The sequence below is a fragment of the Ictidomys tridecemlineatus genome, chromosome 2 (assembly GCF_052094955.1).
Source record: "Ictidomys tridecemlineatus isolate mIctTri1 chromosome 2, mIctTri1.hap1, whole genome shotgun sequence".
NCBI classification, from domain to species: domain Eukaryota; kingdom Metazoa; phylum Chordata; class Mammalia; order Rodentia; family Sciuridae; genus Ictidomys; species Ictidomys tridecemlineatus.
This window is the reverse complement of record NC_135478.1, coordinates 3,971,782-3,999,214: the sequence shown is the minus strand read 5'-3', so window position 1 is coordinate 3,999,214 and position 27,433 is coordinate 3,971,782. Positions and strand designations below refer to the sequence as shown.

At 49.2% G+C, this 27,433-nt stretch overlaps 1 pseudogene; it reads left to right on the top strand.

Annotated features, from left to right (window-relative positions):
* The first annotated feature begins 12,989 nt into the window (after positions 1–12,989).
* Positions 12,990–25,873, top strand: LOC144370704 (heterogeneous nuclear ribonucleoprotein A/B pseudogene; annotated as a pseudogene).
* Positions 25,874–27,433: the final 1,560 nt, after the last annotated feature.

Genomic DNA, 27,433 nt, shown 5'->3' with positions numbered 1-27,433 from the left:
AAACTGCAAAATATTTTATTTTGTAGATTTTCCAGGTTTTGCTTATAAATCATGACTGAAGGATACAGAAAATCATGTTTGTAAATGATTTCTTTCCCCTGGGAAGGACAACGGCCCTGAGTGCATACAATTTCCCTTATCTGTAATCCTTCCTCCTGTTGCTCAAGGCCTCTCTCCCTGCTGCAGCCCAAATTTCTCCTGCTATGATTCAACCAAAATTCACCTGCCCACCTAAAGCCCACCAAAGGTAGTCTCTCCTCCCAAGACCTGGTTCTGCTAAGGACCTATATAACTTCAACCTCTGTTGCGCCCGGCCCCCGGACATTTTCTACCCCTCTGAGGCGTGACTGATGGACTAGGCTGCTTCATGAAAGTCATTGCTGATCGGTCGAAATCTGCTCCCATTTTGGTCATTTCTGCTTACAAAGATGAAGGTATAATCGTGGAAAAAGACAGAAGAAAGCAGAAATGTCAGTTGCCCGTGGATGGCCTCTGATTGTCCTGTGGAGCGGAATGTTCAACAGTCACCTGCTAAAGGCTTTAATCATCACTTATTCATTTGATGAAGACAAAGTCTACATGGAAATCTGTTTGAGGAATTCACAAACGTGTCTCTCTGGTTGTTCCCTTAACTGTTCCATAACAGATTTTCAACACACTTGAAACTTCATCCCAGCTCCTTTGAAGACCCAGCCCTTTCCCTGCAGCTCCTCAGTGTATTTTTCTTCAAACCTCCATCACCAACAGCTGGACCCATGGTGATAGTACATGTTGTGTCCAGAGTGCCACTAGCAGAGGTCACACAGAAGTGAAGCATGGTGCTTCCTGTGCAGGTCCTCAAAACCTGAGAGCTAAACAGGGGCCGGGAACAGGCCGATCACCAACCTGTGGGCACTCGGTGACCATGTGGCCAATGCATGCCTAAGGCTTCTCTTCCAAATGTGGGGCATTGAAACGTCTTTCGGGTGTGTCTGACAGTTTCTGGATTATCTGTAGGAAGCCCTGACTTGCTTTTGTGCCGTTGGATATGTGTCCACCATTAACTCCAGATCCTGTGTCACATCAAAACTTATGTGAAGCAGAGCCAAGTTACCGGACCTTTGGTCTGTCCCAGTGTTCCTCAAGTACTTTCTTCTGTCTTCCTAGGTCTCCTTCTCCACCTGCATCACAGGGAGAGTGCACAGGACCCTCAGCAGGGGACCTGCATGAGAAGAAGACCCAGTGTCACCAGGGGGAGTGGGGGCTCTGCATCTTCCACTTGCTTCTCCTGCAGTGAAGAGCTGGGAGCTGTCAGCACTGGGCAGGTCACTTCCGGGCATATCAGCGTGGTGCTCCTCTGAGCCCAGGAATTGGAGCTGTCCCAGTACTGAGCTCTGAGACCTCTGAGGCACTGTTCGGAGAATGTGTCTTTAAATTCCTGGATAATGGGCTGCACTGGTGGAAGGCTCAGGGTTTCAGGAGCTGAGCTGAGATTCCCAGTCACCTTGCTGAACCCTGCAGAATTTCCTGAGGACTTGCATTTGGGTATCAAGTTTGGTTGCCAAATTTGCAGCCTCCTCAAACCAAGACTCATGGTAAACTTCAGAGCTTTCCATCACTTCACAGAGTGAGCGCAGCGCCACAGGAAAGCTACTGACGGCAAAGAAGACACCAGAAACGCAACCCCGGAGAACTTTCCCAAGGACCTCTGCGAAAGAGAAGACATTTTAAGAATAACAACAGCACCCATGAAATGAAGATCTGTCCCTGCCCTGTACAGACGCAGTCATCCCATCTGACATTTGTGTCACTGTGTACGGCATCTGACCATAAAATGAGTGCTTTATGAGGTCCACTAAAATCTCAAAAGCATCATGCCTGCCTGGCCACTGAGAATGGCTGATTTTCCTCAGTTCTTTACCCCTTTCTGCATCATCCTGAAGTCCCACTGTCCACTTCCCAAAGCACTTGTGATCAATGAGGAAAGACCACGCTTCCTCCCTTGCTCCCGGGCAGACACCCCCGCACACACACACACACAGGCACTGGCTTTGCCCACCCTGTGTTGAGGCCCAGGAAGAGCAGAGTGTGTTGCCAGCCGGAGGCTATTTCTCTGAAAGTCTAGCAGCAACGACTTTCACTTTGGAGGAGGATCCACGGTGTAAGCTGGGCCACCACCATACTCCAGATTGGGACCCTGGTTTTTAGTGACGGTGGTGTGAAAATTCACAGCCAGCATTTCTGCACCAGTCAGCTCCACAGGAAAGGAGGCCCACAGATTCCTCCCTTGGTTATGAGATTCGTGGAGAAACCTGGCCAGCTCGGGAAGGTGCTCTTACCCTGCTGTGTCCACCCGTCCTCCGCCCTCTTCGATCAAGACAGAGACTCCCCCGAGGGATTCCCCCCCAACTTACGGCCCTCCCAGGTATCTAGCCTGCATCTCTGCCACGCTTTCCAACAGAGCAGATGGCCACTGCTGTGGCCTTGAAGCCGTCTCTCAGGACCGGGACGTCCCTGGCCTCGTGCCCACCCAGAGGTACATTTTGTTTCCCCATAAGAATAAAAATCTCAAATAAGACTGCAAGGGGGCTGGGGATGTGGCTCAAGCGGTAGCGCGCTCGCCTGGCATGCGTGCGGCCCGGGTTCGATCCTCAGCACCACATACCAACAAAGATGTTGTGTCCGCCGAGAACTAAAAAATAAATATTAAAAATTCTCTCTCTCTCTCTCTCTCTCTCTAAAAAAAAAAAAAAAAAAAAAAAAAAAAAAAAAAAAAAAAAAAAAAAAAAAAGACTGCAAGGGTCCTTTGCTTTCCCTCTCCTCAGGGCTCAAGGTGAAGTGTGTCCTCCTGCTGTCATCCTCTTGTTTGAGCATCTCTGTTGTTGGCTTCTTTGTTTTTGCTCCTGTTCAGAAGTTTGGTGACTTTCTTTCTGTTCTGGTGTCCTGGTCTCCTCTTCTCTCGATTTTTTTTTTAATATCTTTATTTATTTTTATGTGGTGCTGAGGATCGAACCCAGTGCCTCGTGCGTGCAAGGCGAGTGCTCCACCACTGAGCCCCAGCCCCAGCCCCTCGATTGTTTTTCTTGGTGTCCACTCTGTGGCTTGTTCCAATGATTGGGATCAGATGACAATGGTGTTGCATTACCTGGAGAACCGTCTGTGAGGACAGATCTAGAGATGGACAGGTCTCCAAGTGCTCGGCACACACAAAACGCTGCCTTCCCTGAGCGAGGGTTTTGTCTTCCAAGTCAGCATCCTACAGTTCTCCACCCTCTTCCCGCATCCACCGGGATCCCTGGGAGCCCCAAGGAGACTAGGTCCACCTGTGTCCTCTGCTTGCAGCTGGGGCAGCCAGAAGTTGGACACTGTAGCCCCAGGTCAGGGTGGGGAGCAAAGCCAGGCTGAGGCTGAAGTCCGGCCCATGTCTTGACCACTGCAGTGAACCTGGGGACGATGGCATCACTCTGAGGTCCTGATTTCCTTTCCTTTGGACAAATATCTAGAAGTGAGAGGCTGTGTCGTACGGTTGTTCTGTTTTTAGTTTTTTTTGTGTGTGTGCCAACTACATACTGTTTTCTGTAACGGCTGTATACACAGCCAGTGCCCAAGGGTTTCTTTTTCTTCAACACCCTTGCCAACATGTGGTGTCCTTTGATTTTCTATTTTTATTAGTTCCTTTTAGGGTTTATTTTGACATAATTATACAAGCACAGAATATACTTTGCCGTAATTCAGCCCCCAGTACTTCCCCATTCCCTCCCTGCTTCCTCCTCTTCCCTTCCCTCTACTGACCTTCCTCCTATTTATTTATAATTTTTAAAGGCAGTGCCTTGTGGATGTACACGAGGGTGAGATTCACTGCAGTATATTCATATATGCACACAGGAAGGTTAGGTCTGACTCGTTCTGCTGTCTTTCCTTAGCCCATCCGTCCTGCCTCCCCTCAGTCCCTACCTTAAAGAAAACGTGGTGTATATATATATATATACTCAATGGAGTTTTAATCAGCCATGAAGAAGAATGAAGTCGTGGAAATTGCTGGTCAATGGATGGAACTGGAGAACATCATGCTAAGTGAGATAAGCCAGACCCAGGAAGTCAAGGGTGCAATGTTTTCTTTCATTTGCAGAAGCTAGACCAAAATAAGGAAGGGAGGGAGGGAGGGTGGGGAAAAGGAAGGAAAAGGGAAACATCCCTCTTAATAGATAGAGGCAATATCTCATCCTAGTTTTGATTTTCATCTCTCCCTAGTGATCAGTGAATTAGAGCAGCATTCTGTGTCACCTGTATGTCTTCTTTAAGAAATGCCTATCCAGGAGATTCCTTAGAAAACTTTGGAATGAAACCACCATTTGACCCAGCAATCCCACTCCTCGGTTCATGCCCAAAGAACTTAAAACCGGCATACTATACCAACGCAGCCACATCAATGTTCATAGCAGCACAATTCACAAGAGCTAAATGGTGGAACCAACCTAGAGGCCCTTCAATAGAGGAATGGATAAAGAAACTGTGGTATATATGCACAATATAGAATATTACTCAGCATTAAAAGAGAATAAAGTCATGGCCTTTGCAGGTAAGTGGATGAAGTTGGAGAATATCATACTAAGTGAAGTAAGCCAAACCCAAAAAACCAAAGGCCAAATGTTTCCTCTGATAAGTGGATGCTGGTTCATGGTGGGGGTAGGTAGGCGACATGGGAGGACTGGAGGAACTTTGGATAGGGCAAGAGGGAGGGAGGATAAGGGAGGGGACATGAGTATAGGAAACATGGTGGAATGAGATGGATATCATTGCCCTAGGTACATGTATGAAGACCCCAATGGTGTGATTCTACTTTGTGTACAATCAGACAAATGAAAAATTGTGCTCCATTTGTGTACTATGAATTGAAATGCACTCTGCTATCCTGTATAACTAATTAGAATAAATAAATAAATTAATTAATAAACAGCTGACTGGCCGACATATGCTTATTTCCAGGTTCTCTGTTCTGTTCCATCATTCTACGTGTCTATCTTATGCCCACTCCACACTGTTCTGGCTACTGTATGCTTAGAACATAGTTTTACACCAGGAACTGGGGGGCCGCCATCTTTGTTGGGTTTGCTCAAGACCGCGTTGGCTTTTCAGGGTCTTTTGTGCTTCCTCGTGAATTTTAGCATTCTTTCCCTGTTTCAATAAAGAATGTCAATGGGGTTTTGATGGGATCACATTGATTCTGTCGATCACTTTGGGTAATAGGAACTATTTAACAGCATAAATTCTTCCAGTCCATAAATATGGGGTGACTCTCCAATGATGTGTGTCTCTCCACTTGGGCTCACCACTGTCTGGCTTTAGTTTTCAATGTGCACACCTTTTGCCTCTTTGGTTAAGTTTATTCCAAAGTATTTTACTCCTTTTATTGCTATTGTAAGTGAACTGTCCTTCAACTTTCAACTTAGTTATTTTTGTTTTTTCTCTTGTGTTTTCTGTCCTTGGGTTTCTGTCTCTTCTCATCTGTTTTCTAGGCTTTCTGAATCCATGATGTCCAGAAGTCCACGCTGCTCAAAATCAGACCTCACAGCCCAAAGCCCTCCTGAGAGCCCAGCATCATCCCCTTCCATAGCAACTGCTCCCCTCGTCCCACTGGTGCTCACAGAGCTCTGGCCCTTCAGAAATCCCCAAATCCACCCACTGGCCAGAGGGTAGTGTATCCAGAGGGGTATGGAAGCTCCCTGTGCCTTCCCTTGCGGCCCCACTATGTGCACCTCTTTATCTGTACACATCATCAAAGCCCTTATGGTGAACTGGTGAGTGTGAGTGCTTCCCTGGGTTGGGTGAGCCCCTCCAGCAAATGACCCAGCCCCAGGAAGGGGCCACGGGACTCCTGATTCGGAGCCAGTCGGGAGCACAGAAAAGTGAACCTGGGCTTGCAGCTGCATTAGACGTGGGGGCCATCCTTGCAGGCCTGGACCCTCTGCCTGGAGATGAGACCATCTCTGGCTGGGGAGCGTCAGAACTGAATTGACCCTGGTGTGCATCCATCCCCCACACATCTGGGGCCAGAAGCGTGTTGTGAGCCATCACGGGAGAGATTGATTGACTTATTTCTGTGCTTCTCATACCAGAGGTTTAGTCATCTTGCAGTTTCCAGCTCTGCACCTCCTCCCAGTTCCTCAATATGATCGATTCAAACATCTGCTTTGCTTAACTTAGGAGGTGAGACCTCCCTAAGCTAGATTCAACCACTGACCCAGCAGCCCACACCTCGGCCACTGTCATCTCCCAGCCTCAGGGTGACAGCCCCACAGAACTCTCGCCTAAACCACTGGGAACCTGCTCAGATCACAGCCGCTGGTCAGGGCTTCAGCCCAGGGACCCGCGCTTTCTCTTTCTTGTCCTCCCTCACTGCCTAGAGCAGCATCTATGGATGGCTCCACTTCCTGCTGGCCCTGCCAGACCAGGTGCCCTCTTGGCTCCTGAGGAACCAGCTGCTTCCTCTCCTCTGGGTCAGGCTCCCAGACAGGGGCCATCGTGAGAGGCATGAGCTGGACACAGGTCAGGGGAGAGCCACCAGAGTGCTTGCCAGTGTCGAGCTTCCTGTGAGAGGGACACCTGGTCACGGGTTGGACACTTGAGCAAACAGACCATCGGCCAGGACCAAGAAGCATCCCAGGGAGGACACATGGTAAACTCCAGACCAAATGTCCTGGAGCCGCGTCAGGGCAGCGCCAGAGCCCACAGCCACTCTCCGGAGACCGCAGGGCCACTTAGAAATTTAAAAACTAGTAACACTCCGCTTCTCTAGTCTCTTCTTATCACTATGGCAACCACCTGGTCAGAGGACCATCTGCTCCAGGGGTCGGATCCTTACCTGGATTTTGAAGGTTTATACCCGACTGGTTTCACCGAGGCCTCGAAAGGACAGGTTCCCTGAAGTTTATTTTTTAGTTTATTTGTCCTTGGAAATGGGTCACCTATGAGGATCACAAAATGCAGATGACCCAGAAGGGGGCCCCCAAGGGAGAGTCCATCTGGCCCTTGTAAATAATGCACTTTAAAATAATCTCAGATCCGTAGGAGGAGTCTGGGACCTTTCTCTGCTGTCTGTTTATTTGCCGTGTTCTACGGACACATCCGGCGTCTGGGTGGCTACTCTGGTCTCCTGCTGCTGTCCTCCTTCTTTTTCTCCCTCCTTCCTTCCTTCCCAGGCCCTTCACCTCCTCTCTTGTCCTTCACTCCCTTCCCTAGGTCCTTGAGCCCCTCCCACTCACCCCTGAGCCTTCCTTCCGCCCTCCCTCCTCCCTGAACATGCCCCCCCAGGGCCTCTGCTCCCATGGGCTCTCTCTCCCATGGGCTCATCCCTTCGTCTCCATGGCAACATGTCCCATAGACTGTCCAAAGGCCGAGGTCAGCACTGTTGCTACTTTTCATGGGATCAGAAGTTGAAGACTCTGGCCTAGGGGCTGGGAGAAAAGGCCAAGCTCAAAAGAGGTCCCCTCTGGGGCCAGGGAGAGGTTGGTGAACAGGGGCAAAGTCGCAGTTAGATACAAGGTATAAGGGTTAGTGTTCTGTTGTACAGCCACCAGTCAGTCTATTACAAGATAAGTAGAAGACAGGGTTTAGAATGTTCTCAGCACAAAACGTGAGGAGTGTCTGGGCTGATGGAACTCCTCATCACCCTGATGGGATCATTACCCCTCCTACACAGGTGTCAACATATCACCCTGTATTCCTTAAACACGTACAGTCATACAAACTAAAATAAAATTAAAACGATGCCCTATTCGTTTTCTGTTGCTAATAACCCAATTCCACCGACTGGGTAAGTTTCAGGGTAAAGAGATTGACTTGGACCCCATCTAGAGGTGGCCCCCCTGCTGGCAGAGTCCCAGCGTGCAGGAAATCACATGAGAGACAGGAAGGACGGGTGCGTGAGCATCTCCTGGTCGTCTTCCCTCTCAGAGGGCTGCCCCGATCCAGTGACAGAGGCTGCACCCTGAGGACCACACCTGATGGCCAGGCAGAGGTCCTGCCTCCAGACACCTTCAGCAAACTCACCTCCCACCCTCTGACACCTCCCGGTGCGGGTGGAGATTCAGATTCATTCTGGAACCACAGAAGGCAGCCTCCAGACACCAGCCCCGAGGTCTCTCACGGGCTCTCCCATGAGGGCAGAGGTGCACCTCCTCTATACAGAAGGAGAAGGAGAGGGGAGAAGAGGAGCAGGATCTACAGGCCGCAGAAAGGAGTTTTGAATCATCTAACCTCAGTGGGAAGGTATGAGTTACCTGTACCAACTTTGAAATAGGCCAGGGTTAAAACAAACAAAACAAAGCAAAGAAACAGCCAGCATGGGTTAGTCCCCTGGGTGTTGATTCTTCAAGAAAACTTTTAAATAGTTCTAGAAAAAGGCAACTCTATCTCCCCCACCCCCACCATGGTACTGGGGATGAGACCCAGGACCCCACTTCTCTAAGGGACCCAAGCCTGAGCCCCAGACCCCAAATACGTCTTTAAAATAGAATTTGTGCATTTTTTCTCTTTTGAGCTGACTTTGGATAAGAAGTATGGAAATACAGGTGTGAAGGAGCCCCTTCACTCAGGACCACGCTGGGCGGAGGGCGTGCCCACAGGAAGTCTAGGCCGTGCTTGTGGGCAGGTGAAGCCAAGGCCCTCAGCCCCAACACATCCCTGACACTCATGTGGTATATTTTGGGTCATAATCTGATCCCTTTCAGAGCCAGCTCACTAGGTTATAGAAAGAGTTGGCCTTAAACAGTCCACAATCTCACTCACGGTCACACACTTGGGGCCAAGACTGTTTCGTCATGGAGTCTCTTACTCAAAGAGGCCTGTCCCCGGAAGTCTGTCTGTAGCCAACCTTCCAGCAGAGGCTAACACCAGAAATCCCCCAACCTCACCTAAACCCCTGGTCTTGGCCTCACCGAGAGTATATAGGAAAGGCTGTGCCTTTTTTTAGAGTTTCTATTTCGACCACAATCTCGCTGTCAATAGATTGCAGAAATCCAAAAAAAAAAAAAAAAAAAGAGAGAGAGAGAGAGAAAGAAACAGATTTTGTGGATCCGAAGGTTGAGAAGAAATGGGCCAAGGTGTCAATAACGGTCACAGTCAGTTGATGGGCACAGGAGAGGCTGGTGGCTGGCCTGCTCTGGCTCCTGTGAACATCTAGACGCAGGCTGTCCCATCTCAGTACCTACCTATGTCCTATAGTCATAGAGCCAGGGACACAAGCAGGTGGCTTAGGGCAACAGACACTTTTCCCTCAAGATTCTGGAGGCTGAAGACAAAGATCAAGGTGTCAAGGGGGTCCGTTCCCTCTGAGGGTGTGTCCGGCTTCTCCCAGTTTGCTGACCGTCTTTGGGGTTCCTCGCCCTGAACCCCACCTTCATCTTCATGGGGCATCTTCCCTCCGTGGGTGCCCAGGGTTCCCTTCGGATAAGGACACCATCCGATCGGGTCAGGGGCCCACTTCTCCAGTAGGATCCCAGCTTAACCCATGACATGTGCAAACTTGCTGTTTGCAGAAAACACCACGTTCCACGACACCGGGCCCCGGGGCTTCAGCGTGTGGACCTGGGCTGCTCCAGTTCAATCCACACCAGTTGGACACACCCCAGGACCGCGGTCACTCGAACGCTGAGGCAGACCTGTGAGGTGGGCTGCAGGCTGAGCTCCGGGAAGCGGCAGGGGGAGAATTCTAGCTCTGCCCAGCGAGCCGCACCAGTCACACGCCAGTCACACAGCGAGCTCCTAGACACAAAACAAAAATCGCCGTTCACCAACAGCACACTTTCAGAGTAAAACCATAAACTGGCCCCACAGTGCCAGTGTGGAGCGACTCTTCTGGGCCTCTTGACCCTAACGGCTTGGAGCAGTGACGTGTTCCAGCTGTGGCCGTCTGTTTCCTTGACTGTAACGCAACGCCTGAGGCAGGTGCTAGAATTCTGATCTGGAGTGTCGAAGGCCTGGCCCCCAGAGTGGCACTAGGAGAAGTGGTAGAGCCTTGAAGAGATGGGGCCTGGTGGGACACCTTCGGTCACTGGGGGTGTGCCCTTGAAGGGGACAGTCCCTACCTCTTCCCTGCTTTTGCTTCCTGGCTGAGGGAGGGTAGTGACTTTCCCCATCCCCACCGCGATGTGCTACCATAGGCCGGGAGCCAACCCCACGCACCCCGTAACCTGCAGACCCCGAGCCAGAGTAAGCCTTTTCTCTTTTAAGTCGCTTCTATCCGGTGTCTGTTACAGTGACAGAAAACTGACACTGCAGGCTAGCACCAGAAAGAAAAGGGGCTTATTTAGTTCGCAGCTCTGGAAGCTGAAGTCCAAGATAGCTCGGCACATTAGTTTTGGCCCTTGGCAAGGATCTAAAAACACCATGATATCTACCACAGCAGTGGAGCGAGTGTGGGAAGACGGATCACATCTCAAGACAGGACTCCAGCAAGCACATACCCCTATGACCTAAGGACTCCCCAGTCGGAGCCACCTCTTATATGTTCTGTATGGGCTCTCTGTCACTATAACAAAATGCATGAGGCAATTAACTTTTATTTTGGCTCACAGCTCTGGAGGTTCAAGTGTAAGATCGAGCGGCCTCACTGCTTTGGGCCTCGGGCAGGTCAGTACATCCTGGCAGGTGTGTGGGGCAGAGCAACCACCCGCTGACCTCAAAGAGAAAGGCAGGAGAAGAATCCCGTGATCCACATTCCCTGTCTAAGGGCACATCCCCTGTAACCTAAGGGCCTTCGTAGACCCCAGCACGACAGGTTTCAAGATATCACAAAAGTAGCAGGAGAGAAATTCTTCAGCATAGGGGCCTTCGGGAGACATTCAATGTCCCACCCCTCCCACAAGGCCACACTGGAGGCCAAGTCCCCACATGAGAACCTCTGGGCGGCCCACTCCACCACATCCCAAATACAGAAGCAGCTGGAAGATTCTCCTCTCGGCAGTGGCTTATTGTGTTTTGTTATACTCAGAATAAAGTCCCCAGAGAGGCCCACATTCTAGTCCCCAAATCCTGGTCATGTGTCTCCTCACATGGCTAAAGGTCTTGGCAGATGGGATTAAGAGTCCTGAGATGGAAGTCATCCCATCCAGGCGGCCCAATGTCACCACTGGCTCTTCTAAAAGGAAAACAGCCAAATCAGAGAAAAAAAATATAATAATGGAAGCCAAGGTTTGTGTCGTCAGAGACTGGGGAACGCTGGGCTGCCGGCTCTGGGGACGGGTGGAAGGGCCAGGAGCCGAGGGCAGCAGGCATCCTAGACGCTGGAAAGGGCAGGACAGGTTGTCCTCCATAGCCTGGGAACGGAACAACAGCCCTTCGGCCCAGGGAGATCCACTGCCAACAAGATTAGATCCAACGGCAAGATCAGAAGTACCTGTTGTATGAAGGGGTGAGTTGGTGGTGACAGTAGCAGCCACAGGGACCTGGTTCATGCCCCCTGTCCCCCCAGGATGGTCTCATGGGTCCCCAATCCTCCCTGCCTCCTCTCTCTTCCTGCACCTCACTCCCTGTTCTCAGGATTCTTCGGACCTTAATTGGTTCTGCTGGTTCCATTCCCAGGGAACTTCCTTTCCCAACAGTCCTCTCAGAAAGTATGCATCAGGACCACCAAGAGGTCTTTGTACCCCAAGACAGCCTCTGCCTGGACAAATGAGTGACGCTGACTGTCCGGAAGGCCACGGGCCTGCCAGCTCTGGTTTTAAACTGGTAATCTTGGTTTTCTTTCTGCTACAAAGCATTAAAAATAGAGCAAGATTCTCCAGGTGAAGACAGGGGAGAAGCTGTCCCAGAGTTAGGGGAGTGGGACACAGGGTCCTGTGAGCACTGCGGGGTTCTCGTCTTGTGAGCACCCACAGAATGACGTGCGCAGATGACAGTCAGAACTCAGTAGCCATTTATCAGAGGCCAGCCAAGGAAGCTCCAATGCTTGGGAGAGGTACCAAGAGGGCACCATGGGTGGCTGTCTGACTACGGATTTTACACTGCTCTGATGAAGAAGGAATCTTTCGCTGGAGAGTTCCCGGATTGTTTTCTTCCTTTGATCAACTGAAAGTTTATAATGTTAATTTCTTATTCCCACAACAGGGTGATCTAATGTTATTGTAAGCTGAGTTTGTCCTGTACTTGTTCCTATATATGTATCTGTGTGTGTGTGTGTGTGTGTGTGTGTGTGTTGTAGTTGAACACAACACCTTTATTTTATTTATTTATTTTTATGTGGTGCTGAGGATCCAAACCCAGGGCCTCGCACGTGCTCGGTGAGTGCCACCGCCCTAGCCCCTGTACTGGTTCCTTAAACTGAAGAATTGCTTGGGTTCAGACAACTCTCTGGGGTGAACTGATGTCAGGTAATCAGGCAGGCGGGGTAACAGCAGCACCCGTGGACACCCAAGTGTGAGCGGGGCTTCCAGTCCGCACCAAAATCCAAAAACAAGCCCAGGGGTGTCACCAGGAGTGGGGGGCCTGAGGTGCAATCCGGCCTGGCCGCGGATCACGCGCCCCGGGCTCAGGTGATGCGGTGCTCTCCGGCCGCCCGCGGCAGGTGAGAGAAGGAGGCAGGTGAGAGAAGGAGGCAGGTTCTGCAGGGCTTGCAAGGCCAGGCCAGGAACGGAAGGCGGTGCCTAGAAAGAAAGCGGTACCGCAGGCCCGGATCGCGGAGGGGCTGACCAGACGCGGGGTTTTCAAAGTCATTCCCAGAACCCCTGCAGGATCCCCAGGCCCGAGCAGGTGGGAGCCTCCTGGGTAACTGCAGAACCCCAGGTGCTTTCCTTGGTGGACTCCGCCGTCCTTCCTGTAAGAGGGCGGGAATCCAACTTTTTAAAAGGGCAGGGTTTGGGCTCCGGGTGGTGGAGGTCTCCCCTGCCTCGGGGCAGGGCAGTGGGTCGGTCCTGGGGGGGACACGCGGCCGAAGAGACCTGTTCCGCTCGTGGCCGGGAAGTGGGGGACAAAGAAGAGGAAGAGGCCAGAGTCCCGCTGTCCCCTCCGAGGGCATGGCCCCCCGCCACCAGGCCCCACCGCCTCCCGACAGCACCCCGGGCTGGGAGCGGGTCCTTGGCGACACCACGACCCCAGCTCCGCGCCTTCGGAGCCCCACGCGCCGGTTTTCTAGGCTTCCGCGAGGAAACGGCCCGGAGCGGGCGGCGGAAACGACCGACGGCGACCCTCCCGCAGCTCGGGAGGCGGGAAGCCGGCCTCTCCACCCGCCAGCAGAGGGGCCAGCCACCCGGGGACACCAACGGGTAGCGATCGCCGAGGTCCCGGCTGCGGAGGCCCCGGCGGCCGCCCCGCGGAACAGAAGGGGGTCCCGGGCCGGGCCGCAGCGAGGGACGCCGAGGGTCGCCCGCCGCCAGCCAGGGAGCGAGCGGGGCCGAGTGGCGCCGTGGTGTCCGACGTCCAGGCACCGGTTAAAAAGAGGATCGGGAATCAGGACTTAGAATAGAAAGAAAGAAAGAAAGAAAGAAAGAAAGAAAGAAAGAAAGAAAGAAAGAAAGAAAGAAAGAAAGAAAGAAAGAAAGAAAGAGAGAAAGAGAGAAAGAGAGAAAGAGAGAAAGAGAGAGAGAAAGAGAGAAAGAAAGAGAGAAAGAAAGAGAGAAAGAAGACAGAAAGAGAAGAAGAGAGAGAGAGAGAGAGAGAGAGAGAGAGAGAGAGAGAGAGAGAGAGAGAGAGAAAGAAAGAAAGAAAGAAAGCAATGGCTGGTGCGCTTGAGGTCGGTGACGCTTAGGGAACGAGAGCTCCATCTCAGTAAAGCTGTGGCCAAGGTTGAAAGAAAGGAAACGAGGAAGACGGACGGGAGGGAAGGAGAGGAGGAGAGAAGAAGGGACGGGAAGGGACCTGGGGGAGGGAGGAGGGAGGAGGAGGGCGCGTCCAGGCGGAGGTGCCAGCAAGGGCTAGAGATGGAACCCGTGTCCCCCGGGGAACTTGGTGGAAGCCCAGCCCCAAATTCTCATGAAATTCAGCAGCTTCTGAAAGCGTCCTGAAACCACTCTCTACTCATCCGGCTACCAAAATCCGAGGCCATTTCTTTCTCTTCTGTCCGCATTTCCCTTTTCTCTCTCCGACCATGCGCCCTTTCAGCCAGCCCGGTCTCTGGTCGTGCTGTGTGAACTTTCACCGCCTGAGATGACAGCACGACTCCCCACCACACATGTCTTGGACACGTGATGTGCATTACCTCTCTTAACCTTCATGATAGTTCAAAGAGGTGTCCTTGGGTGGTCACTGCCATTTTTAAAAAATATTTTTTTATTTGTACATGGACACAACACCTTTATTCTATTTGTTTGTTTTTATGTGGTGCCAAGGATCGGACCCAGTGCCTCACACATGCTAGGCAAGTGCTCCACCACTGAGCCACAATCCCATTTTGAAAATAAATGGGACACAGAGAAGTTAAGTCACTTGCCAGAAGTCACACGGCTGGGGGAGGCAGAGATGGGAATTAAATTCAGATTGTCTGGCTCTGAGGTCTGTGACCTGCTCATTACAAAAACTCAGTGACTCTGGCACCATTATTTCCCCATTTTTCCAACAATGAAACAGGCTCCAAGGATTTAAAGACTTGTCCACTGTCATTAGCGAATGGTAGCAGTGCTGAGCCCAGGTTATCCGAGTCCATGGCTGGTGATTTTCACATTCTCTGCACACTCTTTATTTCTATTTATCTGTTGATGATTGAATGCTAGGACTGGAACTGCTAAGCACATGTTCTGCCACTGAGCTGCACCCCAGCCCTGGTGCTTTTTTAAAAGGACAACAGAAGGGAAAAAACTGTGCCCCTTTAAGATTCACAAACCCTGCTTTTAAAAAAAGCTATGTGAGCATTCATATGTAATCTGAATTTCCAACAGACCTCACCAGCCCTAAGACTCATGTGAAATTATTTGAACCGAAAACTCAAATTGCCCAAGCTGGGTAAATCCACCCCTTAATGTGATATCAGCCCCAGAAAACACCCACATTCTTTCTACACTTCTCAGAATCCAGGGGGCGGGGGGTTGGTGTTAGAACTCACAGCAGGATGGCAATTTTAATGAAAACTGTCACTTTGCTCAGGAGGCTGGGGCAGGAGGATCGCCAAGTTCAAAGACCGCTTCAGCAACTTAGTGAGGCCCTAAGCAACTCGGGAAGACCCTGTCTCAAAACTCAAAATAAAAAAATAAAAAGGGGGAACTGGGGTTGTGGCTCATCTGTAGAGTACTCGCCTAGGATGTGGGAGGACCTGGGTTCAGTCCCCAGCACCACATAAAAATAGACAAATAAAAATAAAGATATTTAAAAAATAAAATAAAATGAAAGTATTGTGTCCAAACTAAACTACAACTAAAAAAATATTTTTAAATAAATAAAAATGAAAAGGGCTGGGGATGTGGCTCAGTGGTGAAGAGCTCCTGAGTTCAATCGACAGTACCAAAAAGAAAAGAAAGTGAAAACTGTCACCACTTCTTTTCAGATTAAGAAATTTTTTGGGGGGGGGGGCATCTGGAGTGCAGCTCAGGGTTCAAGCTCATGCTTAGCATGTACAAAGCCCTGGGTTTAATCCTCAGTGACAAAAAAATAAAAATAAATTGTGATAGCCATAATTCTTTTTTTTTTTCAGATTTACTGAAGCATGATTGGCAAATAAAAAAAAAAATGTGTGTACTGCCTGGCAGAGTAGCTCCCGCCTATCATCCCAGCAACTCGGGATGCTGAGGCAGGAGGATGGAAAGTTCCAGGCCTATCTGAGCAACCTACTGAAACTGTCTCAAAATTGAAAACAAGAAAAATAGAAAGGGTTAGGGTGGATATAGTTCATTGGTGAAGCTCTCCCGGGGTTAAAAAAAAAATTTATTTTTATATATCTATGGCACAAAAAGTGTCTGATAGACAGCTATCCTATGAAATGGCTGCCAAATCAAGCTAATTGATATCTCCATCAGCTCAGGCAGGTACTGTGCTGGGTTGGGGAGGGGTGGGCACCCTCAAGATCGACCCTCAGCAAATGCCAAGTCTCCAATGTGCTATCCTTCATGCCTGTCACCCTGCCACCAAACTCGGTGCCCACCTCTCCCCACTTCCTCCTGCCTCCTCCAGCCTGGCAGCCACCATTCCACTCTCGGGTACCATAACTTCCACTTTCTCTAGATTCCACCTGTAAGTGAGATTTTGCAACATTTGTCTGTCTTGAGCGGTTGGTTTTGGTTTGGGGTACTAGATACTGAGCCCAGGGCACTCTACCACTGCATTACCTCCCAGCCCTTTTTTTGTTTTTTTTTTTTTTTATATTTCCAGACAGGGTCTTGCTAAATTGCCTAGGCTGCCTTCAAACTTGTGATCTTCCTGCTTCCATGTCCAGAGTCACAGCTCACTGCTTGTCTTTCTCAGCCTGTTTCCCTTCCCTGGGAGTAGCTGGTTTCAACCACATTATTGCAAATGGCAGGATTTCCTTCTTTTTAAACAGGACCCAACGGAGTGGTTCCCTTCTTAATGGGAACGTCAATGAGCAGGAACAGGAGATAAGGACTGGAGAAAGATTCATCACTTGCAGCAAGGAGAGCCCCCCCCCCCCCCCCCGGGGGAGAGGCAGGGGGTGTCCTCAGCCTGCACACCTGCACACTCTCAGTCAGGGAGGCGAAGTAAGAGTGCTGCTCGGCAGAGCCAGGGCCAGCTCTGCTGAAGTCACAGTTCAAGGAGGAAATAAGGTGGACACATTTCTGAGCATGCCCAGCTCAAGGTCAAAGAGCACATGTCACAGGTTAGGGTGGGCACACTTGTGTATGCCTGCTTCAGTGCTGCCCTGAACCAGATTCCCCAAGATAGGAAGTCTGGGGGCCTCAGTGCTTGGAGGTGTATCTTCATAAGCTTCTCCAAAACGTTTTAGCTGAAACACAAGGAAAGAAAGGTCACCTTAAGGTGGGTTACTATGGGAACTTCTTCCCTGGTGATGCCTGTCGCATTGTCCAGCCAACAATGTCCCACAGTGTGTACAAACCACACTGTCCTTAGGCAGTCAACTAACACACGCTTGGCTATGGTGGGCAGCACTGTGCACCTGGGAGTCCCTGTCTCTTCTCTCACTCTTTGTCATATTTGCTGGAGTTCCCCATAGGGGTCGCACAAGACCTAGAGAAACTTAATAAAAATACAATGGCAGACCAGGGGCAGACTTCTCTCTCAACATCATATTACATCATCTTCCCCTCCTAAGTGAATCTTACCCTCCTAAGTTCAGCACTATGTGCTACGGGGAATGCACCATATTTTCGTCATGCAAATAGGCCCAGACAGGGTTTGTGCTTCCGGCCGCAGGGGACAAGCCCAGGCATGTCAGAGCTTGCTTTAGATTCCAGGCCATCTGGACTTGAATACAAGGTGCAAACATGCACACACCGAGAGCAGCCTACTCTGCACACTCGGCCACAGTCTTCCCCGCACATGTGTGGTTCTGCTCATGTGAGTTACGTGGTAACATCCACCTTTGTGAACTGGCATCATCTCTTTATGGGGAGTGCACACCAAAGAAGGCGTAGGTGACATTATCAGTGCGAGCTGCAGTGATGCACACCTGAATCCCAGCAGCTTCCTGGGTTTCGGGGAGGGGCCTGAGGCAGGAGGATCACAAGTTCAAAGCCAGCCTCAGCAACTTAGTGAGGCCCTAAGCTACTCAGGGAGACCCTGCCTCAAAATCGAAAATAAAGAGGACTGTGGGTGTGGCTCAGGGCTTACAGGGCTCTGGGTCATTCCCCTGTACCCAAACAAAACAAAAACAAAAATCTGTGCTTAGTAAAGGCTTGAGTCAAAGGATTTCAGTTTGGGTTTGGTTTGTTGCCGTACTGGAAGTTGAACCAGGGCTTTGCATGTACTAGGCAAATTAACTCCACTGTTATGTGTCATCATAATGCACTAATAAAAGCAGTTTATAAAGAAAAAGTTCTAAAATTTAAAAAAATCTGGATTCAAGATGATGGATTAGAGGGAGACTGCATTCCGGGTTTTCTGTGGCTGGGAATTCCAGCAGCAGGACTAGTGCTGCTTCCCGGAGAGGCAGGAGAAAGAGGGAACCCTGTTGACAGTTCACAGTTGACCCTGAGTCTCTCAAAGCCTCAGAAACGGCTGCACAGAACTGAGAACCAGAGGAGCACCTGGGAGCCGAGCTGCTGCTGCAGTGGCAGAGGCTGTGCTGGTCCACACAGAGGGGAGGGACGACACAGAGAGAGACACAGTGGACAAACAGGGCCCCCCAAACGCTGCAGAACAGAAAAGCAGCCCGAGCGAAGCTGACCCAGGGCGGGCACAGCCTCTGGGTGTTGGAAAGTGCTGTTTCTCAGCGGGCAGTGGAAAGCTGAGCGGGGCCACAGGAGCCCCAGGAGACCACAGCGGACACCACCAGTCCCTGCAAGCTCCTGCCCCGCTGCCAGGAAACACTGGTCCCCAGAAACTCAAGGCAGAGGATTGGGGTTTTCTGACTCTCTCTTGAGAGGCGGGGTTCTGGGTTCCTCTGACGGCAGGATTCCTTGTTCTGTTGTGACAATGACTGAACAAGCCCGAGTGGACACTTTGCCCACACACCTCCTTCTCAATGTGAGGGAAGGAGAGCTGGACTGTCCTCCCGGCTCACTTTGGTTTAGTGGCCCCCAAAGCCCACCCAGCTGCTTGCCACTCCCTAGGGAAGGGGCCCCTGCCCTCTGGCCTGAGGGTGCCAGCCCCTTTCTGGACTTAGACTGACCGTTCCAGTAAAGTCCTCCTCTGGGTCTCATCTGTTGTTTGTTTTGACCACTGTCCATTTATTCTGTCCTCTGAGTCACTTCCTACAGACTTCCAAACTGTCCCTCTTTCCCCTGCCCACCGGGGCACCAAGCCAGCAGGCCAGCAGCAGTGCCAGAGGGCAGGAGTGTAAGGGACAAACCAGAGAGGAGTGCCGGGACCCACACACAAGGTTCCAGAGCCGGTGGACCTTGAAGGGGGGCCGGGGGCTGGGCTGGGCAGGGAAGGGCTGGGCTGGGCAGGCAGCAGGACTGCCCTGACCACATGGCAAGGGGGTGCCAGAGGGGAGGACGCGGGGAGTCCTTCAGGATGAGGCACTTGGAAGTGTCCCAGGGTGAAGCATTGAAGTGTCCCAGGGTGAAGCACTGAGTGTCCCAGGGTGAAGCACTGAGTGTCCCAGGGTGAAGCATTGAAGTGTCCCAGGGTGAAGCACTGGGTGTCCCAGGGTGAAGCACTGCGTGTCCCAGGGTGAAGCACTGGGTGTCCCAGGGTGAAGCACTGAGTGTCCCAGGGTGAAGCACTGAGTGTCCCAGGGTGAAGCACTGGGTGTCCCAGGGTGAAGCATTGAAGTGTCCCAGGGTGAAGCACTGAGTGTCACAAGGAGAAGCCCTTGAAGTGTCCCAGGGTGAAGCACTTTGTAAGAGTCGCACAGGAGGCACTTTGAAGTGCTGCAGGTGCGGCACTCTTGAGTGTGCCAGACCACGGCACTTTGAATTGTCACAGGGTGAGGCACTTGGAAGTGCCCTGGGGTGAGGCTGTGTAGTGCTTGGAGGGAAGGGACCAAGAGGTGCCAGAGGGGAGAGCCGTGGTGGGGGGGGAGAGTTAGGGCAGAGCCCAGAGGGGAGGGCACCAGGAGGTGCCAGATGGAAGGGCAGCGGGGGTGGCGGGTGTCTCAGACTAAGGCACTTGGAAGTGCCCAGGCTGAGTCACTTAGGTGGAAGTGCCCTGGGTGAGGCTGTGTAGTGCTGGAGGGAGGGCAGCAGGGCGCCCTGAGGATTGACAGAGGTGCCAGGCCAGCTGGGCGGTTGGAGTGCATGTTTGGCAGGGCGTGCCTGGGGAGTCACGCCTGTGCCAGGACGGCTGGCCAGGGGGCTACCTGGACGTGCTTGGAGTGCGGTGTCAGGTGGGCAGCAGAGGTGCGGGGATGGGGACGACTGCAGGTGAGTCCCTGACTGATGGATTGGGCACAGTTGGGACAAATGCTCAGCATGCTGCCTGGATGGTGTTTCTGGCTGATAAAGAACCTGGCCTCTCCCCTGCCTTCCAGCCCCTTTTGCCCCTGGGGGTGTGACAATACGTTCCAGCACTGTTCCTCTATGACTTGAAAAGAATGGTCACTCCTTTTAAGACATGACAAGTCTCCATTTGGCAAGAGGAGCTTCCTCACTGGAAGGAAAGTGGATCTTGCTAAAATAGTATCCCACCCTTCTCCAACCCTGTCTTGGGATAAAATTTTGTTATGTAAATTAAATGCACAGATAACAATCATAAGGTCTGTTTCACAATTCTAAAAAGGTCCCAAAAATTTCAACTGAGTTTCCATTAGAGCACTGTACGTAACAAAGTATTTCATCTTATTAAAATGGAGTCATTTGTCTAAATTTAAAATTTCATCAAGATTGTTTTCAAATTGTAAATTTAAAAGGCAAGAAAGAGATGTAAGACGTTTTGTGATGGGAAATTAGATATAAGGTTTGTGATGGGAAAAGGAAAGGGAGAAGGTTTGTGTGACAAAAAGTTTCCTGCAAGTGACAAAAAGTTCTGAGGAAGTGATTTAAAAAAAAAAAGTCTGAGTAAGTTAAAGGTAAATTTCAAGGGCTGGGATGTGGCTCAAGCAGTAGCGCGCTCGATCCTCAGCACCACATACAAACAAAGATGTTGTGTCTGCCGAAAACTAAAAAAAATAAATATTAAAATTCTCTCTCTCAAAAAAAAAAAGATAATTTTCTCGTATTTGTCAGGTTTAATTCTTGGTGAAACTAAGTCTTAAAGAAATTAAGGTGAGTTCCTGTTTTAAATTCTTTTTTTTTTTCTTTTTCTTTTTTTTTTTTTTGGTGGTGCTGGGGTTTGAACTCAGGGCTTTGTGCATGTGAAGCAAGCACTCTACCAACTGAGCTATACCCCCAGCCTGTTTTAAATTCTTAAATGATTACTTTGTAACTGGTTAAACAAACAACTGTTATTTAGGTTATAACAATATTGTTGAAACCCAAAATATATGTGACTAGGAATATGTGTGCATCTGAGAAGGTATCTGCCGGAGCTTTGTCCAAGTGTTAGGTAAACGTTTAAAGACCTGCCTTGTATCTGTGGGCTTTGACTAAGTGGATCTCTGATCACTAACACTGTTTCCTGAATGTATAAGAGATTTAAGGTTATTCTTTGCTTTCCGTTTACCCATACAGACCTGTGATTATTGTTACCGTACACACTGGATTCTAAATTGTATTTTAAAAGTTAAAGATCGTGAAATGTAAAACCTAGGAGAACACTTTGCCAAGTTAGTGCTCTCCAAACTAAAATGGTGTGTAACAAAGGTTTCAAATTTGGGGCTCAGTGGCAGAGGCACTGGGTTCAATTCTCAGCACCACATAAAAGTAAAAGTATGGGTCCATTTACAACTAAAAAAATTTTTTTTTAAGTTTCAAATTTGTATAAAAATAACAAATTTGGTTGATATTTATTCATGTCATTTCATGTTTTATAACTGGCTAAAGTAACCTATTGTCAACAAGTTATATATACAATTTTGTGTTACTCTTCACACTAAATTGGAACTTAAATGCATTTTTTAATATTTATTTTTTAGTTGTAGTTGGATGCAATACCTTTAATTAATTAATTTTTATGTGGTGCTGAGGATCGAACCCAGGGCCTTGCCCTGCTAGGAGAGTGCTCTACCACTGAGCCATAACCCCAGGCCTTTAAATGCATTTTTAAAAGATAATAAGGAAGACTGGGGTTGTGACTCCATGGGAGAGCACTTGCCTAGCATGTATGAGGCACTGGGTTTGAGTCCCAGTACCAAAATAAACAAATAAAATAAAGGTATTGTGTCTACCTACAACTAAATTAAAAAAATAATAATAAATAAGGAGATCCTGGCCAGTTAAAAGTGACATTGTAAAGCATGGAAGCATTCTGCCACTTTTTCCACAAAGAGAAAATTAAAAGCTCTCTTAGCCTTTCTTTGATTCATATTTCAGATGTAACATTGTATTGTGTTATTCGTCAGGAGCCTGATGAGACAAGGCTCTGCCTCCCACCTTACTCCCTGTTAGAATGGCCCCTAAATAGGCTAGACTTGAACTCATTTAAAGTTGTGTTCAAAAGATTGATTTTCGTTGTAAAAATGGCTGTGATCTCAGACAGGAGATACAATGTATAACTAAGTAAAGGTTCAAGATCATAAAATTCATTTTTCTTGGTTCATAGCTATTACAAACCGAAATAAGTTTTTGCTCTGTTAATTTCATTTTGTATTTTTCTTGCAGACTTTATAACTGTTGCCTGTTAGTGTTTCCAGAGGTGCAGCTGTTAGGGGGAAAAAAAAAGTTAATTTGAGATAATAAGCCATCACCTACAGGAGAGAGAGTATATAATGCTGACTTCCAGTACTAATATTAACCCCAATTAAATAAGAAGGATAACTGTAAAATTATAGATATTAAAGTTATAACCTATTACTCCCTCTTTAAGACTGGCTTTCTGGATGTTTAGAAGCAAAAACTTGGAGACCAAAGTCAAGGAAGTGAAAGGGCTGAGGGAAAACTCGGCCAATATCTTGGCCCTTGCCCTCTATGCTCAGCTGGAGCTCAGGGAACAATGGGACTTCTCCAGACTCTGCTGAGTCACCCCATCCACTCATCAATGAGGTGAGGAAGAGACCCTAGAGAGCAGGAAGCCAACCAGCGCACATTCTGCAAAGGGGAAGTCATTGGAAACAGAAATGTCCCTGATGCTTCCAAGAGAAGCCACATAAGGTCAGCAAGACCTTGACCCATTCTAGGACAGATGGCCCTACTTGGAACTAAGAGGCTTCTCATAAGTCCCCAAGAGTGATCCCTGACAAGTCGCAGCTAACTCTTGAGCAGATAGGAACAAGGTCCGTTTTGCCCAACTTGGGCTTAAACCCCTGGCAGTAGAGTATACCCTGAGCACAGTCTTACATGGACATTTAAAAAAACATAGCTTTTTAAAAACTAAAAGATGCACATTTAAGATGCACATTTGTGTCAGTCTTACCCACAGTAAATAAAGCTAAAGACTATTTTTTAAAAAAAGGTTCTTAGGCTTGGGCTGTAGCTCAGTGGTAGATCATTTGCCTAGCATGTGTGAGGCACTGGGTTCCATCCCCAGCACCACATAAAAACAAATAAAATAAAGGCACACTGTCCATACACAACCACCAAAAGAACCTAAAAAGAAAAGGGTTCTTATGCAAAAATGCCTAATATAATGATCCTCAATACCCAGTATCTGCCCCTAAGCCAAAATCACTGATGGATGAATGGATTTTAAAAAAGTGGTATAAAAAATAATAAAATAATTTTTAAAAACGTGGTATAAATACACAATGGAGGGGTGAGGTTGTGGCTCAGCGGTAGAGCGCTTGCCTTGTACATGCGAGACCCTGGGTTCGATCCTCAGCACCACATAAAAATAAAATAAAGATATTGTGTCCACCTAAAACTAAAAAAATAAATATTTAAAAATATATGAATAAAATAAAGGTATTGTGTCCAACTACAACTAAAAAAATAAATATTTAAATATTTAAAAAAAACACACAATGGAGTTTTTTTCAGTGTTCAAGAAAAAAAATGAAATCATGTCATTTTCAGGAAAATGGATGGAGTTTGAGAATGTTGTGTTACACTAAATAAGCCAAGTTCAAAAATTCTGTCAAGGATCCTAGTTTTCTCTCAGATGTGGAAGCAGGAGAGGGACAAGGAAAAGACCTGGAAGTGATGGCCAGGAAATGGAGGGGGAACCAGTGGGTGGAGGAAAAGGGCCCTGAGAGAGGTAAGAGAGGAGGGAGGGGCTGACACTGACCAGTCATGGCTACCTGGTGTGCACCTGTGGATGTGGAGGATGAACCCTGCAGCCACCACTAAGAACAGGAGAAACAAAGAAACAAAAGGAAGCTCAGCCCCAAGAGACAATCCAAAAGTGGATACTCCAAGAAGGAGGAGCTTTAGCTTTAAAAAATATGTCATGCCTGGGATAAAGGGTCGATTCTATGGGGTAAAATTGGGAGTTCATAACCCAGTTCAATCTAATGTATGAAACATGATATGTCAAGAGCTTTGTAATGTTGTGAACAACCAATAAAAAAAATTTTTTTTTAAAAAGGGTCGATTCTAATTAAGGTAAAAATTCCAAGATAGTGATTCACATTAGCTGGCAACATTAGCTGGCCTCACTGTGGCTGGTTCTTATGTATAACACGTCAACACTTCACAATTCACCCCGCAAGCTTTTGGTGTGTATGTTTGTTTTGTGTTTTGTTTTGTTTTTAAGGTGGATGGTGCTCACTGGTAGACTTCTTGAGCTGCAGGCTCTTGGTGGATCCCAGCACCAAATAAAAATAAAAATAAAAAAATGTTTGCAAGGGGATTGGGGGATTCAATGCAACCCTGTCAGGACCACAGGCAGATGGAGGTCTGCAGGCATCTCACTCCTTGTGCAAAGTTTTTCTTAGATACAGAGAAACTAAGCTAAAAGAAGGATGTGCACGGAAGGGGCCGAGATCTGGGTGGGACTGCGGAGGGAGGGCTGGACTGAGCCCAGCCTGCCCTTGGGAGGGGCTGTGAGCTGGCTCTGGCCAGGGTGGGCCCAAGCTGGGGGTGTGGGAGGAGAGAGGCCTCACCAGGGCCAGCAGGACTGGCAGTGGCTCCCCCTGGGAGGCAGGCTGTGAGTCTGGGGGAGCCCCTCCACCTGAGCGTCGCCTGGGTCACACAGGCCAGGGCAGTTTGGGGCTGTCGCTGCTTTTCAGGACACAAAGAACAGGGGATTTCTTGGAGGCAATGTTGCCAACTCAGCGCGCCACACCGAAAGCCTCCAGGGACGGTGAACTTATTGGGGGACTAATAACAAAGAATTCGTTACCTATCTTCTTAAAAAATAAAAATTAAAAAAACCTACAAATTGGGCGGCACCGCGCGAGTCGGACCGGGGCTGTGGTCGGTGGGTCCTGGGTGGCGGCGGCCGAGGCGGCGGGAGCTCCACGGAGCGGCTCGGGCGGTGGACACGGGCGAGGTCCCGGCTCGCGAGCTTGAGCGAGGCCGAGCCCGCGGCGCCTTCCGCGGCGGGTGGCGACAGGTGGGTCCCTGCCCTGTCGCAAGCGGCTGAGGAGCAGCCCAGGGAGACCACGGGCGCCCCCGAAAGCCAGTCGCCGCAGAGGCTGGCCCTGGAGCCGCCGCGGGCTCTGGAGGCGCGACCGCGGCGCCCGGAGCGGGAATCGGATGGGAGCGCGACCAGGTCTACGCCGGCAAGGACCGGGAAGACCGGGAAAGGTTCGTGGGTGGTCTGGGCTGGGCCTCCAGCCAAGAAGACTTAAAGGACTGTTTTAGTAAATTTGGAGAGGGCCTGACAATGGAAATGGATCCCGATCCATAAAAATGGATCCCGACCCCGGGCGGCCACGAGGGCTGGGCGCTCTCCTCCTCAAAGATGCTGCCAGGTGGCGAGAAGGATCCCAGGCTGCAGGCCCGTCATCCACCCTACAAAAGCCATGGCTATGAAGAGGGACCCTGTCAAGAAAATCTTCGCAGGGGGTCTGCATCCTGAAGCCACAGAGGAAAGTGGGAGTCCTCTAGAGAGTTTGGGAAACTGAGGACAGTGAGCTTCCAATGGATCCCAAGTTGGATAAAAGACGGGGTTTTGTTTTTATTGCTCTTAAAGAAGAAGACCCTGTGAAGAAAGTTCTGGAGAAAAAAGTTCTATACCATCAGTGGAAGCAAGTGTGAAATCAGCCCAAAGAAGTCCAGCAGCAGCAGCAGCGGCAGCAGAGGAAACCGCAACAGACTACAGTCAGGGAAATACAAATTGCGGGAAGAGCCAGCGGACAGGAGGTGGTCAGCAGAAGGACTCCAAGCCATACTCAGGCCATGCAGGAGCAGCGGGATGACTGACCGCACGTGCTTTGTTGGATACGGAGTGAACGCAATTATGTACCAAATTTAACTTGGCGAACTTTCTATGGCCTGTTACCATGTGCATCTTACTTAAAATCCACCCCCCTGGAAATCACTCTCCTGCTTACTATTTCCAGAGCTCTAGTTGTTTTAAGCAGGGCGTGGTGTCTCAGGCCAGAGCAGCATTAGGGGTTGATTTTATTACCAGGTGACCTAGAACCAGGTGGAGGGTCTGCCTCCTGCTGCCCCTCTGCAGCCTGCACCTGTGGACCCTGGTTGTAAAGAGTAAAATGTATCTTAGGAAACCAGTGTCACCTTTTCCCCCACCTTTTAATTTTATATTATTTGTGTCTTACATTTCCTGTAACGAAAGTGTTAATTTCACTGTATTTTCTGGTACCTTTTGGGAATCTAATATATTGTGAGGTATTTCACACGTGTCCTGATTTTGCCATGACCTGGATATTGAAGCTATCCAAGATTTTGAAATAAAAATAACCCCCCCAACAAAAACCTGAGGGAGGATAGAAGAAATGAGAAATAGGCAGGAAGGAGACAGAAAGGAAGATGGGGAAAAGCAATTGGCAGGGAGAGCAGGTATTGAACTCAGGGGCACTTGGCCACTGAGCCACATCCCAGCCCTATTTTGTATTTTATTTAGAGACAGGGTCTCACTGAGTTGCTTAGCATCTCGTCTCACAGTGGCTGAGGCTGGCTTTGAACTCCAGCCTCAGCCTCCTGAGCTGCTGGGATCACAGGCGTGTGCCATCTCACCCGACAAGAAATACAATTTTAATATGAGTGACTTCATACCTTTCTGGACAGTCATTTCTCAAACCCATCTCTCAGATCTGTCTGTCACTCCCAAATTTCTGAGAAATCTATAAATCTTAGAGTTACTGTAAATTTGCCTACTTATGAAAATTACAGGGCTGGGGATGTGGCTCAGGCGGTAGCGCGCTTGTCTGGCATGCGTGCGGCCCGGGTTCGATCCCCAGCACCACATACCAACAAAGATGTTGTGTCCGCCGAGAACTAAAAAATAAAATATTAAAAATTTCTCTCTCTCTCTCTCTCTCCCCTCTCTCACTCTCTCTTTAAAAAAAAAGAAAAGAAAATTACACTGTGCACTGTTAATTAGTCCACCAAAAATAGGTTAAGAACAGATCAATATTTTTTTTAAAAATCAATAATTTAGGGGACTTTCCTATGTCATCACCAGACCATGGAAACCACATCAGTCAAAGAATTCTGAAAATGACCAGACTGATATCAGCTCTCTATGCCTTCCAGGCCCATCTCTGACCAAGTTTCCTTCCAAAGAAGAGTCTGGAAATGCTGAAAGTGTCACTCTGGAGATGGCCTACATTGTCTCTGGAATGAGATTCCCTGCTCTCCCAAACCAATCTCTTTGCCTCTTCTGACCTGAGCTGAAATCCTCCCTCACCTAGATCAAGGACCCTGCTCGTCCTGAATCAGGTGCCCCTAGTCTCTGAAAACTACTCAGGACCTTCTTCCAGTGACATCTCTTCCCCAATTTAAATTCTGCAAAT